The 6,829-nt window shown below is 42.4% G+C and overlaps 1 pseudogene; it reads right to left on the reverse strand.

Annotated features, from left to right (window-relative positions):
- Positions 1–912: 912 nt before the first annotated feature.
- LOC102469584 (40S ribosomal protein S3 pseudogene) lies at positions 913–1,595 on the reverse strand (annotated as a pseudogene).
- Positions 1,596–6,829: the final 5,234 nt, after the last annotated feature.

Consider the following 6,829-nt stretch of genomic DNA (forward strand, 5'->3'; position numbering starts at 1 on the left):
GTAAACACAGGAGAAGGAATTGTGGCATCGCCATCCCCCATGGAGGGTGATTTCTCTCTTTCTGCCTCTTTGTCTTTCTCATTCTCTCTGGCGAGCACATGCACCCTATAGAAAAAAAAAAAGTCTCTAATAATAATAATAACAATAAATAAACAAAGTTAAATAAATAATTCCTTTAAAAAATTGACACAGGCTCAGCCCGGTGGCATAGCTGGTAGTGTACTAAACTGTAGGACTAGCAGCCACATGCTGAGCAGGTGAAATTCCTGGCTCGGCTGATCTGGAACACACCAGGTATGGGCATGCATCCAAGATCATGACAAGTTGGATAATGTGGACAAGGGAATCGTGGCGTGATGAAACCCTGTCGAGGATGCTTTCTTTCTCTCTTTCATGTATGCATGCATGCTCTACCATACATTTTTAAAAAAGGAAAATAGAAAAAAGAAATGACATAGAAGAGATGAAAGCCCTGAAAAGATCAACACCTATAGAAGAAATCTGAATGGCAGTCAAAGATCTAGACGTGACAAAGGCACTAGCTCTAGACAGTTATACAAGGAAACTCCACGGTATTTCTAAGACTGTATTATCCTAATGTTCCCTTTAAACATGTGCAAGTATGATAGCTTATTATTTCTTTTCCTGTGGAGCCAGCAAAATCCTGATACATGTCAAATTGGAAAATTCTCCAAAAGAAAACTATAGTTAAATCTCACTTATGAATATATGTCAATGTGTACAAGTCTGTTGGGACAGATTTCATGGGTGTCTTCCATATCTTTTTTATTTAAAGATTAATTTCATTTATTTTATTATTATTTTTAGAGATTTTTTTTTCTTTTTATAAGATTTTATTAAACGCCTTTACAGAGTAACATCCAGACTCCAGATACAGCTGCCAGGACCCTGTTACACCGTGAGGACTGGCTGGGGCATGGCAGGTGGCTCTGGCTCCCCACCCTTCTGTTCTGAGATGGGGGTGGTGGGCAGTATCTCATCTTTGGGTTCCACGATGCTCATGTGATCGGGCAGGGGCTTCTTCGGGCCAATCTTACCACTTGGGTGGGCAGCATGATCTTCACTTCGGTGCCCAGCACGCCCTGTCTGAACAGCACGTGGCGCACGGCGGTGTCAACGTAGTAGTTGACAGGGTCCCCACTGTGATTCATCGGCCATCCACAAACTTCATGGATTTCGCCCTCTGTCCACGGAGCTTCCCCGACACCACAACCTCGCAGCCCTGGGCCCCACTCTCCATGATGAACCGCAGCACACCGTAGCAGGCCCTCCGCACGGCGAGCCCTCCAGGGAGTTTGTAACGCAGAGACTCTGCCTGGGCAGTGGCACACAGACCTCTGGTGGCCACCTTCTCAGCATAAAGCTCTACGCTGCCCTCAGGGAAGCCAAACCTCTTCTGAACGACAGCAGGCAATTCTCGGATTCGCCGGCCCTTCTAGCCAAGAACATTGTGTGTCCTGGTGGCTAAGATAATGATTTCTGTCCTGGTTGGAGTAACTCGAACCTCAACTCCACAGTAGCCATCTTCAGCCAGCTCCCGCATGAGGAACTCATTCAGGTCAGCTTTGAAGATGCCACCAGCGGGAACCAGCAGTTAGCGTAATGGCTATGTCGCTGGACTCCCACGTAGTCGACCACGGGTTGTGTCCCGGACCCGGTGGCTTAAAACTCACGCTGGGCGCGGGTGCGTGCGTGCCCAAGATCCCGGGAGGAGAATGGAGGAGAAGGGATTGCGGCGTGACCATCCCCCCTGGGGGGTGATTTCTCGCTTTCTGTCTCTATGTCTCTCTCTGTCTGTCTGGCGAGCGCACGCGCCCTATAGTGAAAAAAAACCCTCTCAAAAAAAAAAAAAAAAAGATGCCACCAGTGACAACCTTCCTCTTCTTGGAATTCTGCACCGCCATCTTGCCGCTGCGCGCTGCCTAATGGAAAGGTGAGAGATTTTTTTTAATAGCGCACAAGCACTCGCTGAAGAGACAGAGAAACAGAAAGTAAGAAATCACCCTCCAGGGGGATGGCCACACCGCAATCCCTTCTTATCCATTCTTCTGTTGGGATTTGGGGCATGCATGCACATGTGCCCAGCATGAGTTTTAAGCTGCCAGGTCTGGGACTCAAACTGTGGTTGACCATATGAGAGTTTAGTGATGTAACCATCACAGTATCTGCTGGTCCCAAATTTAATTTATCGTTATTATAATTTTTAAAAATTTTGCTATAAGGCACACACCCTCACCAGAGAGAGGCAGCAAGAGAGAGAAAAAAGTATGAAAGCAAAGCAGTCATGTCCAGAACTCAGACCATGGTTGGCCATGTTGGAGTCCAGTGCCTTAACCACCAGGACACCTGTTGGCCTTTCTCTATGTATCTTCAAGCAGCGATATTAACTGCCCTTCTGTTCCAGACTATTTTCAAGGATGTCTATATAGTGAATAACCTTGGAAGACAGTAATAGAAACGCCATCCAGAAAAGAGGACAGGTTTACTTAGTGTCTAGTATAATAAAAACAATGTCTCCATTCAAAAGTTTGGTTACTTCACTTTATAAAAGACTCAGTGTCCCTAGGCTTGGAGTTCCTTGGCTATAGTACAAGCATGCTCCATGTATAGCATCTACACAGGGTCCTTTCCTTCGTTCCTGTGGGACTTTCTGGGCAAGGGGAATCAATTGGAACATGATGCTTATGTTGCATATTATAGCATGAGTAATAACGTCCTTTGTCTCTGACCTAGGAATCTCATGTATTCTGTCAGCATACATGAGACTATGATAAGCTAATTTATTAGCTTGCAGTCAGGAGAAAAATCTCAGATCCTCCATAAATCTCAACAATATTTTAAACTATTATCAAGTTGAATTCAGTAGTTATTAATCAGTTAGTACACAGCATGGCCTATTAGGGTTTATTCTAGTTATTCAACGATAACTGAGCATCAGAAAATCTGTTAATGTACAATTGACAATATTAAGAGAACAGAAAAGCAAAGCATACGCAGAAAAATCATACATTAAAATTTATCATCTAAATAGCTAGCAGGTAGCATGGTGGTTAAGGTGCTAGAACCCACATGACCAATTTTGTGGTTCAAGTCTCTGACCTGGTGGCCTGAAAAACACACAGGGCACATGTGCATGCATGCCTAAAATCCTAAGAGGAGAATGGAGGAGAAGGGATTGTGGCATGGCCATCCTTCAGTGGGGGGAGGGGTTAATTGCTCACTTTTCCCCTCTCTCTGTCTCTCTTTGGTGAGCATAAGTGCCCTATGATTGTTTTTAAATCTTAAAAAAAATTATCATATATTTCTTACTAAAACTAAATGAGGGGGCCAGCAGATGGTATAGTGGTTGCATTGCTGAACTCCTACATGTCCAACAAAGTTCGAGTCCCAGACCCAGTGGCTTGAAATTCACACTGGGCATGTGTGCATGTATACTCAAGATCCCAGGAGGAGAATAGAGGAGAAGGGGCTGTGGTGTGGCCATTCCCCCTGGGGTGATTCCTCATTTTCCCTTTCACTGACTCTGTCTGTCTATTGGTCTCTCTCTGGTGAGCACACACGCCCTATGACAAAAATCTCTAAAAAAGAAAAAAAAAAAAAAAACTAAATGAAAAAATAAACATCAAAAAAACTATTTCTTGGGAACCAGCAGTTAGCGTAATGGCTATGTCGCTGGACTCCCACGTAGTCAACCGCAGTTCACGTCCCGGACCCGGTGGCTTAAAACTCACACCGGGTGCATGTGCGTGTGTGCCCAAGATCCCGAGAGGAGAATGGAGAAGAAGGGATTGCGGCGTGACCATCCCCCCTGGGGGTGATTTCTCGCTTTCTGTCTCTATGTCTCTCTCTGTCTGTCTGGCGAGCGCACGCGCCCTATAGCAAAAATCTCTCTCTCTCTCTCAAAAAAAAAATACTATTTCTTACTGAGCTAGGAATAGAAGAAATATTTCTTATTTATAAAAATGTTTTTTACCAGGAGCCAAGAATAATTTTAAAGGCATTCCCATTAACGACAGGAACAAGGCAAACTTTTATACCACTTGCCATTATGTTCTACATCGAGCTGAAGCTAACTAATGAATGAGAGTAATAAACAGTGGGGCCAGCAGGCGGCATAGTGGATGAAGAGCTGAACTCACACACGCTGACCGTGATTTGAGTCCCAGACCTGGCAGCTTGAAACTCAAACCAGACACATGTGTATGCATGTCTAAAATCCAAAAAGGAGAATGGAACAGAAAGGATTGTAGCATGGCTATCTCCCTGGGGGGTGATTTTTCACTTTCTCTCTCTCCATTTCTGTCTCTTTGGTGAGTTCATACACCCTATAGCAAAAATCTCTCTTAAAAAAAAAAAAAAAAGAAAAACAAACAGGAAGCCTAAATATAGAAAAAAGAGAGAGAAACTTGCCATTTTGTTAGTGGGTAATATAAACCTCTAAAATACAAATGAAACATCTAAACAAACTGTTAAAACTAATGAGGTGGCCGTAATATGATCATATAGTCAGATACCAGATTTACATAGAAAAATTCATGACTTTATTATAAACCCAATAACCAGTTAGAAAACGTAAAGCAGAGTCCACCATGAGAGCCGAGATCTGGTGATTTCAGAGATAAGAGCAATGATGATGTTCTGCTGAGAATTTACCCTGGTAGAGCCCCTGCAGAAAAATGCAACACCAAAGAGCTTGCAGACCACATCCTCCTATGTGCCTCTGATCACTCAGATTAATCTTCAGAAATTAGGGAAAAACGAATAACCCATCAGATGACTAGAAATCACACAGAGGCACAAGAAATATGCAAAACCAAGAAAACACCTTACCCCCAGGAGAAAAGAATAACTCCTCTTCATCCACAGACAGTACAATAGAACTCATGGAAATGTCTGATAAAGAATTTAGAGTATTCATAGTGACAAAACTAACAGAGATGGAAGAGAAGAGAGACAATGAACACCAGAAGGAGAAAGCCGATGAGTTCCAGGGGCTGGGGAAGTTCTTGCAAAAGCTGAAAAAGGAAATACACAGCATAAAAAACAAAACCAAATGAAACTATTGGAGATGAAGGCTATAATACAGAAAGTCAAAACCTCCTTTGAAAGTATTAAAAGCAGACTAGATCATGCAAAAAATCGAATCTCAGATGTTGAAGACAGAATCGCTAGACTACTAAAGTCCACCACGAAGACTGAGAAAATAGCCCCCCAAAATGAGACTAATATACGAGAAATACTAGATACCATTAAATGTCCAAACATCCAGATAATCCGTATCCCAGTAGGAGAAGAAACTAAAAAGGACATTGACAGTATATTCCATGAAATCCTGGAAGAAAATTTCTCAAACTTAGATAGGCATTCAAAGATCCAGACCCAAGAAATACAAAGGACGCCAAATAGCATCAGCCAAAGAAGATCTTCTCTAAGACACATTATAGCCAGGATGACCAAAACCATAGACAAAGACAAGATACTCAGACTGGCAAGAAGGAAACGTCAAGTTACTTCCAAAGGATATCCATCAATCTAACAGTGAGCCTCTCATTGGAAACAATGCAAGCAAGGTAAGAATGGGAAAATATATTCAAAGTATTGAGTGAAAAACAATTTCAACCAAGAATACTATATTGGCAAGATTATCCTTCCTATAGAAAGAGAAGACAAGAACATTCTCAGATAAAAAAAAAAACCTGAAAGAATTTACCAACACCAGACCAGCTTTCTAAGAAGTTCTGAAGGGAGTGATAACCCAGGAAAACTGAAGTCAGACACACCGAAGAGTTCTAAAACAACTAATAAAATGGCCACCTTTGGGACCAGCAGTTGGCATAATGGTTATGTTGCTGGACTCCCATGTAGTCGACCACAGTTCGAGTCCTGAACCTGGTGGCTTAAACTCACGCTGGATGTGTGTGTATGTGTGTGTGTGTGTGTGTGTGTGTGTGTGTGTGTGTGCATGCCCAAGGTCTTGAAAAGAGAATGGAGGAGAAGGAATTGCAGCGTGACCATCCTCCCTGAGGGGGTGATTTCTCCGTTTCTGTCTCTCTCTGTCCTTCTGGAGAGCTCATGTGCCCTATAGCAAAAACCTCTCCAACAAAAAAGAAAAGAAAATGGTCAGCTTAATAGTAGGGACAAGTCCAGAGTTGAATGTTATTTTCCAGAATTTAAAAGGAAAGGTCAGACCACAACAGAAGTTAAAGTACATAAGTTTGAACTGGTGAAATAGAATTTTATAACTTTTGACTAAGACATTACTGTCCTTCTATGCTCTGTTTTCCAGTGTTAAGGTGTTTTGTCCTCTCTGGAGTTGCAGAGAGGTCCATGTTACCTACTATTCAAACAGAATCCTAACCTATTTCCTGGCTTTAAGTATAAAGGAAAGTTATCTTAACATTTTTTTAAATTTTGATTATTAAAGTTAAAACTGCCTTTCTCGAAATTAAAAAATATATTTTCAAAATACCTATTTAGTAACCACAGTATGCTATATAGCCTTAGCTATGTGTTATTTATAGTATATTCATTCTACCCACAGAGTTTCATGCCCAAAGTCAACTTTTGTTCACAGATATGTATATAGCAGCTGAACTTACTATTGAAAGTATTTAGATTAATTAAGATATTTTGTGTGGGAACCAGCAGTTAGCGTAATGGCTATGCCGCTGGACTCCCACGTAGTTGACAGCGGTTCGCGTCCCGGACCTGGTGGCTTAAAACTCACGCCGAGCACATGTGCGTGCGTGCCCAAGATCCCAAGAGGAGAATGGAGGAGAAGGGATTGTGGCGTGACCATCCCCCCTGG

The sequence above is a fragment of the Tupaia chinensis genome, unplaced genomic scaffold, assembly GCF_000334495.1.
Source record: "Tupaia chinensis unplaced genomic scaffold, TupChi_1.0 Scaffold145741_1, whole genome shotgun sequence".
NCBI classification, from domain to species: Eukaryota; Metazoa; Chordata; class Mammalia; order Scandentia; family Tupaiidae; genus Tupaia; species Tupaia belangeri.